Source organism: Octopus sinensis, linkage group LG9 (assembly GCF_006345805.1).
Source record: "Octopus sinensis linkage group LG9, ASM634580v1, whole genome shotgun sequence".
Taxonomy (NCBI): Eukaryota; Metazoa; Mollusca; class Cephalopoda; order Octopoda; family Octopodidae; genus Octopus; species Octopus sinensis.
The window spans coordinates 13,272,010-13,284,509 of record NC_043005.1 but is presented as its reverse complement, the minus strand read 5'-3'; positions in this window follow the sequence as shown (position 1 = coordinate 13,284,509).

The window sequence follows — 12,500 nt, the reverse complement described above, 5'->3', positions numbered from 1 at the left end:
AGGATGAAAGGCAAAGTCGACCTCGGCGGAATTTGAACTCACAACGTAACGCAGACGAAATACCGCTAAGCATTTCGCCGCGATCCTATGACCGCGAGTCCGCTGCCCTAACCACTGGGCCATTGCGCCTCCGTGTTTTGTGACTAATATCGTCTTTACTAATCGGCTGAGATATACTTGCGTTACAGAAATTTTAAACGTATGCTTTATGACGTCATTTTCACAGTCTTTTCACAAAGGTCGTTGAATTGCACGTTTCATTGCCTGGCTTTGTGTTAACGAACCTTTATCGCTCGATCGATATTCCAATTCTAACGTGGACATCCCACCTTTTCCAGCAGATTATATCTACGTTATTCAGTTTTTTGCTTTGTTTTTTGTTTGTTTGTTAGTTTGTTTTGTTTTGTTTTTTTTGTTTTGTTTTTTGACGGGGGTGGGGTATACGTGTCTGTATTTACCCTATTTGTAGAGGGTAATAGGAAGTTTAAAAAGAGAATTTAGCTGCTACATCGCCGAGACCCTGAAACCGCATAGTACTTTACTTCCCACGCTGCCATATATGGCATTTGTGATTATATAACCGCATACATTTATACACACACACATACAATCTCTCTCTCTTTCTCTCTCTCACACATACACACATACACACACACATATAATACACAATATATGGGTATAACTAATCCGGAAGTACTCACAAAATGTCTCCTTTAGTAGATCAGGGTACAAACTACATAATAAACCAATACAAAGGTGATTAATGTATAGACCTAAGCAGTTGATATCAAGTAAATTCAAGGAGTAATGATAATTTCATTAGGAGTATATAAGATATAAAGATATATAGGTGTAGGAGTGGCCGTGTGGTAAGTAGCTTGTTTACCAACCACATGGTTCCGGGTTCAGTCCCACTGCGTGGCACCTTCGGCAAGTGTCTTCAACTATAGCCTAGGGCCGACCAAAGCCTTGTGAGTGGATTTGGTAGACGGAAACTGAAAGAAGCTCGTCGTATATATATATATGTGTGTGTGTATGTATGTATGTGTGTCTGTGTTTGTCCCCTCAACATCGCTTGACAACCGATGCTGGTGTGCTTACGTCCCCGTAACTTAGCGGTTCGGCAAAAGAGACCGATAGAATAAGTACTAGGCTTACAAAGAATAATTCCTGGGGGTCGATTTGCTCGACTAAAGGCAGTGCTCCAGCATAGCCACAGTCACAGTCACTGAAGCAAGTAAAAGAGGGTAAAGTCAGGAAGCACGAGATGAATATTTGCTTCACGAAAGGATTATCCAGAAGATTAGGATCATTTCGCAACCAACATTTTTAGTATTAAATACTATTTTAGTATTTAATAATTTTACATGTTGGTGTGTATATGTTATAAAACTATATATTACTATTCTACAATTCATATAGTAGATGAGGTAAAGAAGGCTTGCAATACATTCGTCACAGACACCCAAATACTTGGTTTGATTGTGTTGTCAGACGCGATGGTATAGAACCAGGCGATATGTAAGCCTATAAACTTTCAGGAGAAGTTAAGTCTTTTTCTGTTTTTGTATGGTTACTACGCTGCAATCGTGTGTGTACACATACATACATACATACATACATGTATGCATACATACATACATACATACATACACACATGTATGCATGCATACATACATACATCCATACATACATACACATACATGCATGCATGCATACATACATACATCCATACATACATACACATACATGCATGCATACATACATACATACATGCATGCACATACATACATGCATGCATACATACATACATACATACATACATACATGCATGCATACATACATACATACATACATGCATGCATACATACATGCATGCATACATACATACATACATACATACATGCATGCATGCATGCATACATACATACATACATGCATGCATGCATGCATGCATACATACATGCATGCATGCATACATACATACATACATACATACATGCATGCATACATACATGCATGCATACATACATACATACATACATACATGCATGCATGCATGCATACATACATACATACATACATGCATGCATACATGCATGCATACATACATGCATGCATACATACATACATACATACATACATACATACATACATGCATGCATACATACATACACACATGCATGCATGCATACATACATACATGCATGCATACATACATACATACATACATACATGCATGCATGCATGCATACATACATACATACATACATACATACATAATACATACATGCATGCATGTATGCATACATACATACATGCATACATACACACATGCATACATGCATACATGCATGCATGCATGCATACATACATAGATGCTGATGTTGAAATTCCAATGAAGGAGCCTTGAATCTAGGTTAGAAACCGGCTCTTTCTCTATTGACAAGAAATCTTGAAATAAAACTGAACAATGACATACATACTTACAAACATACATACAAACATACATACAAACATACATACATATGTACATACACACATACATACATGCACACACATATAAACATACATAAGGCGGCGAGCTGGCAGATATGTTAAGCACGCCGGGCGAAATGTTTTGCCGTATTTCGTCTGCCGCTACGTTCTGAGTTCAAATTCCGCCGAAGTCGACTTTGCCTTTCATCCTTTCAGGGTCGATTAAATAAGTACCAGTTACGCATTGGGGTCGATATAATCGACTTACTCCGTGTGTCTGTCCTTGTTTGTCCTCTCTGTGTTTAGCCCCTTGTGGGCAGTAAAAAAAATAGGTATTTCGTCTGCCGCTACGTTCTGAGTTCAAATTCCGCCGAGGTCGACTTTGCATTTCATCCTTTCGGGGTCGATAAATTAAGTACCAGTTACGCAGTGGGGTCGATCTAATCGACTTATTCCTTTTGTCTGTCCTTGTATGTCCCCTATAAATGTTTAGCCCCTTATGGGCAATAAAGAAATAAGAAACATACATACATACATACATACATATTATTTAATATACACTGTATAAGGATAACGATTACTAATAGTTTCCTGCGATGAAGACATGTAACTAAGCAGGTTTTTTATAACGCTAGCCACATGCCTTAATAACGAAAAACTCTTCGTAGCTCTCATTTAAATACTGTGTACATCTTTATATATATATATAAAAGTGAAGTTGTGTGTCTGTCTCCTACGATTTAGATTCCTAACTACTCCCACATTTTGCGGTGCAGTTTAACCAAAGCCGGCTATCTTATAGTCGTGATTCATATCGAGCCCTTCTGGGTATTAGCACGCGTCTACGATGAGTCTACGATTTTTAAAAAAAATTACCATCATTTTTTTTCCATTTGTAATGCATTTTTTGGCTATTTTATGGCTATAACTCTCTAAAAATGCTTATATAGCTATTTCCCTTACAAACCCGAGCAACGCCGGGCGATACTGCTAGTTAAACTATATAAATCTCCCACTGGACGGAGTCCTTTTTTTTTATTGATCATACTTTAGCAGAACAGTAAGCCATACTAACCATACGTATATACATACATGCATGCATACATTTACTCCCATATGTGTCTGTGAATGTGTGTGTATTTATATATGCGTGCATGTACACACATGCGCCGGTGAATCTTAGCGTACTTTCCACCAATTCATTTTCTCAGGTACAAGAATAGGCAATGTTGAACCGATTGACCAGGGCGACAAACAGCATCAGAATTTGGTTGAACGGTTGATTTAATCGCTGAGCATCATTCAATGATCCAAACTTGTGGCTGTTGGCTGTATTTTGACCGAAGCTGAAGCTATTTTTAGGCTGAACACATACTTGTGTAACGGAGAGCACGTATTTCAGCCATCTTTCGATATAATGGGATATAATGAATAAACTGACATACTTCAATCTACGCTGTAACATTACTCAGCTTACTGGCGAAGCTAATGCAGTAAGAGTCTCATGTTTTTGTGTGAGTGTGTGCATATGTGCATACGTATATTATATATATATATATATATATATATATATATGTGTGTGTGTGTGTGTGTGTGTGTGTGTGGTGTGATTATTTACGTGTAAATATGCATCTATGTGGGTGCATATGTACGTGTGTGTGTGTGCGTTGTGTGTGTGTGTGTGTGTGTGTGCGTTGTATGTGTGTGTGTGTATGTGTGCGTTGTGTGTGTGCGTGTGTGTGTGTGCATTGTGTGTCTGTGCATTCACGTGGGTGTGTTTCTTTCTCAGTTTCACTTTCACTTTCTCACATTGTCTTCCCTCTTTTTATCTTCCTCTTCCCTGTCTCACTGTCTCTTTCACTCCTCTCTTTCTCTCTCTCTCTCTCTCTCTCTCTCTCTCTCTTTATCACTCTCTATCTCTCTCATCTCCTCTTCCTTCTCTTTTATACACTACTACACTAGGAGACCATAACTTCAATTCTCTAAATTCTGCTACATTATTGGTTTCTGCTAAATATTTATCTACTTCCAATTACAACATTGCCACAATCTGGAAAACCATAGGATGGCTGAGATAGCTGAATCACATAGCGCCTTGGTTTGAACACTGTTCTCCCTTAAAAGGGTTTTCTTTTCTACAATGAGACAGTAGACAAACCATCATATTCTCTACAATGTTCCAGTTTACCGAGAGGATGATCAGAGTTACATCACCTGGGAAATTTATCTGAGAGAGACCAACGTCTAATGCAGAATAACATATAGCTCATACAAATGATGTCATGATTCCAGAGCTAAAACCCAGCCTTTAATGACAGGTCCTTAAGGTTGTTGCTCAACATGCTAGAAATAACAACTAAGTCTCCCTTAAGACGGTACTCCAGCATTGCAGCGGTCCAGTGATTGAAACAAGTAAAAGAATAAAAGAGTAAAATGATTGGTTTTAAATAAGGAATAGACATATTGTGTAATGCATGCTTAGTTATAATCCAACGGGTGGAATAGTTTTAATACGGGTGGAATACTTTGAATCATAGATCAACCTGATCAGGCTGGGATGTGCTATCCCAACCTCCATATTCACCAGATATTGCTCCTTTGGATTTCCACTTATTCAGGTCTCTGCAGAATAGTCTTAATGGTAAAAATTTCAATTCCTTGGAAGACGTAAAAAGATACCTTGATGAATCATTTGCCATGAAACCACCTCAATTCTGGGAAGAGGGCATTTTCAAGTTAAAGGAAAGATGGAGACGCATTGTGCAACAAAATGCTTCGTATTTGGTTGATTAAAAATGTAGTGACAAGTATTTATTGACCTTTTTTCTTTCCTTTAAAAATCGGCACGAACTTTCCGGACAATCTAATACTTCTCAGACCGTAGTGTAGTTAGACATTTATGATGTTGAACATTATTTACAGTTTGGATCGTTAGCATAGCTTCAGTTTTTTTTTAATGCGTTCAAAATAATATTAATATACTAATGAGTTGCATAGCAGCTTCCACTCAAGCCGACCTTTCGTTATCATGATGAATCAATCTTTCATTATCTTCCCTACGCGATTTCTTTATTAAACCAAATCGTTCCTACTTGGAATATTAATTTTCTGGAATTGCATTTCCTCCTGCGTTTTTTTCCTGCAGACATACATATGTTCAGTATACAGATGATTGTCAACTGTTTCAACCTTATTAGACTAAGGAGCAATGCCACTCCCCCTCCCTTCTTACTAAGACCGTAATATATGTGTGTGCGTGTATGTATGTATGTATGTATGTATGTATGTATGTATGTATGTATGTATGTATGTATGGTATTCTCTACAGTGTTCCAGTTTACCGAGAGGATGGTCAGATGTACTAGACATCACCTGGGAAATTTATCTGACAGAACCCAACGTCTAATGCAGAATAACATATAGCTCATACAAATGATGTCATGATTTCAGAGTTAAAACCCAGCCTTTAATGACAGGTCCTTAAGGTGTATGTATGTATGTATGTATGTATGTATGTATGTGTGTGTATGTATGTATGTATGTATGTATGTATGTATGTATGTATGTATGTGTGTGTGTGTATGTATGTATGTATGTATGTATGCATGTATGTATGTATGTATGCATGTATGTATGTATGTATGCATGTATGTATGTATGTATGTATGTATGTATGTATGTATGTGTGTCTGTATGTATGTATGTATGTATGTATGTATGTATGTGTGTGTGTGTATGTATGTATGTATGTATGTATGTGTGTGTGTGTGTGTGTGTGTGTGTGTGTATGTATGTATGTATGTATAAGAGGGTGCTGAAAAGTTCCTGGGTTTAAGGGTATCGCGAAAGGCCTGGCGGAGACACAACCTTCCGAGTTCTTTTACAGAGTTTAGAAAAACTGAAGGACCACTGCAATAAGTGTGTGAATCTGAGAGGAGAATATATTTAATAATTAACTGATCCTCCTGTATTTTCTTTAACCTAACGCCAGGAACTTTTCAGCAACCCCTCGTATACAGGGTAGTCCAGAAGTCTCTTTAGCATTTAAATAATGTATAAAGTTTTCATTTATATATCTTTATATATAAAAGTGAAGTTGTTTGTCTGTCTCTCCTATTTAGATTCCTAACTACTCTTACATTTTGCGATGCAGTGTAACCAAAAGCGGGTATCTTATAGTCGTGATTCATATCGAGCCCTTCTGGGTATTACCGCGCGTCTACGATGAGTCTACGATTTTAAAAATAATTTACCATCATTTTTTTTTCCATTTTAACGCATATTTTTTTAATAAAGGGAAGTAACTCTCTAAAAATGTCTACGATGAGTCAACGATTTAAAAAAAATTTAACCATAACTTTTTTTCCATTTTTAATGCATTTTTTGCTATTTTTTTGGCTATAACTCTCTAAAAATGCTTTATAGTTATTTCCCTTACAAACCCGAGCAACGCCGGGCGATACTGCTAGTATATATATATTGTAACAATTTTAACCGATATTTTTATCTTTTGCTATTCCCATTGCATCAAAGATGACGCAACATAAAGAGTTATCCTGTTCAGTTGTCTGCGTGCTGAGATCTGGAGCGATCTGAGTGCTTGGCAGTGTGAAAGGAAGAGTAGTAGGCTAGATAGCCTGAAAATGGGAGGTGTGAGGGGAGTAGATAAGGGGAGACGTGACGTGAATGAATCGCAAATGCCCTTGTTAACCTATTTATATTATCACTAAAAGAACTTTTGAACCACTCGGTATTTTGTCTGCTCACCTGGTTTCGAGGAACAGGTACCAGATTATTTTGGGACTGTGCTATCGCCAGGTGTATATCCTGTCCAGTAATTACGTTTGTCTCACATTTGATCAATGCTTGAATCATGAAATACGTGTCAAACTCATAAAAGTTATCTCGGAGGTTAGCATGCGTTTACATTGACGATATTGAATGCCCTCCCTATGTCAATCAGGGAATAGGCAATGTTCTTTGCCTCACCTTCTACATGGATGAGCCTGAGGATGGGGCTGACACCCAGCCTGAACACCTACAGCCAGGTCATTGTCTGAAGAGGAAAATATAAGCGAGGAGAGAATGAGCCGTTTCGCCCAAATGCTTGAAATAAATTCACCACAGACAGCCAAACACACGGTGTGTTGGTGTTAAACATGGAGCGTATGATGTTCACCAATTATGTTCACCATTTATGTTCACCATTTAAGGTCAGACGCGATGGTATGTAACCAGACAAGGCGGCAAGCTGGCAGAAACGTTAGCACTCCGGGCGAAATGCTTAGCAGTATTTCGTCTGCCGTTACGTTCTGAGTTCAAATTCCGCCGAGGTCGACTTTGCCTTTCATCCTTTCGGGGTCGATAAATTAAGTATCAGTTACACACTGGGGTCGATATAATCGACTTAATCCGTTTGTCTGTCCTTGTTTGTCCTCTCTATGTTTAGCCCCTTGTGGGTAGTAAAGAAATAGGTATGTAACCAGGCGATATGTAAGCCTATCATCCAATGAAAAGCAAGGGGTGCGAAATTGATCCGCATATTAAGACTACCACCCAATAACCAGACGTTGATTTAAATTCCCCTAAAGTTATATATACATTCAATGCTGCGATAGTCTGTAGACTTACATCAACGCACAGTAATGAAATATCCAAAATGTTTCAGGAACAAAAAAAAATAATCCATAAAATAAAAACAATAAAGAAATACAAAATAATTAAATTTTCTTTTGTAATGAAGCAACACCTGGAAGTTTAAGTTTCGAAAAGTGGTCTTTAAAAAAAAACAAAAAGAAAACAGACAGAGAATAAATAATGGAAGACAATTCCGTGGAAGCACTATCTTTACTCTTTTTACTCTTTTACTTGTTTCAGTCATTTGACTGCGGGTCATGCTGGAGCACCGCTTTTAGTCGACCAAATCGACCCCATGAGTTATTCTTTGTAAGCCTAGTACTTGTTCTATCGGTCTCCTTTGCCGAACCGCTAAGTTACGGGGACGTAAACACACCAGCATCGGTTATCAAGCGATGTTGTGGGGACAAACTCAGACACAAACACACACACACACACACACACACACACAACACAAACATATATATATACATATACATATATACGACGGGCTTCTTTCAGTTTCCATCTACCAAATCCACTTACAAGGCTTGTTTCAGTCATTTGATTGTGGCCATGCTGAAGCAACGCTTTTAGTCGACCAAATCGACCCCAGGACTTATTCTTTGTACGCCTAGTACTTATTCTATCGGCCTCTATTGCCGAACAGTTAATTTACGGGGACGTAAACACACCAGCATCGGTTATCAAGCGATGTTGTGGGGACAAACACAGACACAAACACACACAACATATATATATATATACATACATGCTGGTCATGCTGGAGCACCGCCTTTAGTCGAGCACATCGATCTAAGGACTTATTCTTTGTAAGCCTAGTACTTATTCTATCGGTCACTTTTGCCGAACCGCTAAGTTACGGGGACGTAAACACATCAGCATCGGTTGTCAGGTAATGTTGGTGGGGGGGACCACAAACACAGACACACAAACACATACAGACAGACACACATACATATATATACGACGGGCTTCTTTCAGTTTCCATTTACCAAATCCACCAACAAGGCTTCGGTCGGCCCGAGGCTATAGTAGAAGACACTTGCCCAAAGGTGCCACGCAGTGGGACTGAACCCGGAACCATGTGGTTGGTAAGCAAGCTACTTACCACACAGCCACACTCCTGCGCCACTGTTTATGATGAAAGTCATATTTTTTGCAGAAAATGCTTTTGGAAACCAGTCAAAGCAGCTGTGAGATGGAATATTTGTGGAGACACTGTCGACATAGAATCCAATTTCATTATCGTCATTATAAACTCATCTTTTGTAAAAGATTATTTTCTTTCCTTCGCTGATTGTTTTCTTGTTGATATATAACACTTCTCGAAACAGCAAACTTTGTTTTGTTTCTTTATCACTGCGAAAACGTCATTGCTTTGTATTCTTGTTTTGTTGTTGGTGTTGTTTGTTTGCTTGTGTTTTTGTTTTTATTTTTTGTTTTTTGCTTTTTTTTGGTGGGGTGGGGGACTTTTTAATAGGCGTAGGAGTGGCTGTGTGGTAAGTAACCTGTTAACGAACCACGTGGTTCCGGGTTCAGTCCCACTGCGTGGCACCTTGGGCAAGTGTCTTCTACTACAGCCTCGGGCCGACCGAAGACTTGTTGGTGGATTTGTTAGATGGAAACTGAAAGAAGCTCGTCGTATATATGTATACATATATATATATATATGTGTGTGTGTGTGTATGTCTGTGTTTGTCCCCTCAACATCGCTTGACAACCGACGCTGGTGTGTTTACGTCCCCGTAACTTAGCGGTTCGGCAAAAGAAGACCGATAGAATAAGTACCAGGCTTACAAAGAATAAGTCCTGGGGTCGATTTGCTCGACAAAAAGGTGGTGCTCCAGCATGGCCACAGTCAAATGACTGAAACAAGTAAAAGAGTAAAAGAGTAAGCGAGTAATATTTCATCCACGCAAGATATTGTGTTGTTATTGGTAAGCTCTGATTGGGTATTCCTATGAGCAAATACATTCCTGCCTTGGCTACCACGTTTAGTAGGACCAGACTGCCCACACGTAAACTGTAATTTAAGGGTATTTGGCTATCTACTCTAACAAGACAAACGACTACGTGGAGGCTCCTTCTTTTGTTCATAAGCGCATTGTATTAAAGTGGGTGCCATGTTGGTGTCAAGACCAAGGAAGTATACGCTATTTCCTCTCCTTTTTCACCAATACACAAAATAATACAAGTCCTTGCATTTATTTCAGATAAATTATTTTGTTATCAATGGAGAAAATTACAAGACGACTATCCTAATTTTAGCAAACATACAGGGATGTTTGCGGAGATATTGTCTACAGAGAAGCTAATCTCATTATCGTCCTTCACACTGACTGATAATTTCTCTCATTTGCATATCTCTTTAATCGCCTGTTTTTTTTTTTCTTTCTGTCTTTGTTCCGTTTTGCTTTTTTTTTTTTTTAATATGTCATTCAATTTCAAACAAAACTCCGACACATTTATAATCTTGAGAGGTTGACATCCTATTTTGCCTTCGATATCTCTTTATCTGCTTCGTTTTATCTATATTTTTCTGTTTCCCATTTTTTCTTGCATGTTCCCTCTCTCTCTCTCTCTCTCTCTCTCTCTCTCTCTCTCTCTCTCTCTCTCTCTCTCTCTCGTATATTTCTATCGCCTTATTTTTACCCACTCGCCCTATCATTCCTTTAATCTGCAGTTACGTCTCTTTTTTCCACTCTTTACCTTGTTTAGTTTCGCCTGGATCATTTTGTCGTGCTATTTGTCACTGAATTTATCGACTAATCTATCTACCGGTCTGACTGTCTATTAACCAACCAACCAACCAGCCAACAAACCAACCAACCAACCAACCAACCAACCAATCAGCCAATCAATCTATCTATCTATCTACATACCCATCTATCTATCTGTATGTCTATCTATCTATCTATCTACATACCCATCTTTCTATCTGCCTGTTTATCTATCTACATACTCATCTATCTTTCTGTCTATCTATCTATCTACATACCCATCTATCTATCTGTCTGTCTCTCTATCTACATACCCATCTATCTATCTGTCTGTCTATCTATCTACATACCCATCTATCTATCTGTCTGTCTATCTATCTACATACCCAAGAGTAATATAATGGATGCCATACTCGGAAAAAAATTTATGAACTGAGGTTTCAGTCTTCGTTTAAGAAAACAGACGTAAACTAACTGCAATTGTTAACTATTCTAAAGGGAAAAGGGGGAGATAATTTCAAGAAATTAAGACTTAATCCCTCAACGTTAAATTACATGCTTCGGGTTAGGAAAGTTCGATCACTGTTTGCAACCGAGGAACAACTACCAACTTGTTTTGTTCTATTAGACTTCATCAGTTTAGTCTAGTTTATCCAAACCTACCTGATTGACAAAGATTGAAAAGACAGGCTTCCGTAGTCAGTCTATGAAGAAGAGTTGCGAATTATTTTTGATCTCCATAATATTTGAAAATGTTTACTTGATGGCTTTAACTGCTTTAATAACTTCATTCATGAATAATAAAATATTGGATGATTGAGATGTAGTAGGAAGAAGATCGTCACGTAATCCTCAGGGATGTTGCAAAGAAATTTTGAATATATTTAAACATGATAGTATTTTCTTAAAATTCTTGGATCAGTTTACAAGAGATTCAGTATGGCTTCGGTTTTATCATTTTCTGTTCGTGATGTGGAACAGGTGTTCAAGTAGCTTTATAATTAACTCCCCGGTTATTTTACTATTTTGCAGAAAATTCACAATAGTTACAAAAATAAACACAATGGATTGGTTATTTATGAATATTCTAGAGAGAAAAAAAATTGGCTCTCTCTCTCTCTCTCTCTCTCTCTCTCGTTATTTCTACTTTTTGGTCTGTGTATTTCTTCTCTCTCTCTCTGTTTTTATTTATCTATCTATCTCTCTTATTATCTGCACAGACATACATATACATATATACATAAATACATATATACATACATATATATATATATAATATATATATTATATATATATATATATATATGTACATAAATATATATATATATATATGTACATAAATGTATATATGTACATAAATATATATATATATAATATCATATATATATATATATATATACACATTATATACACATATATATATACATATATATATATATATATACATGTACATATGCATATATATATATATAATGTACATAGATATAGATATATATATATATAATGTACATAGATATATATAGTGAGGGCGCGTGGCTTAGTGGTTAGGGCATTCGGCTCATGATCGTAAGGTTGTGAGTTCGATTCCCGGCGACGCGTTGTGTCCTTGAGCAAGACACTTTATTTCACGTTGCTCCAGTCCACTCAGCTGGCAAAAATGAG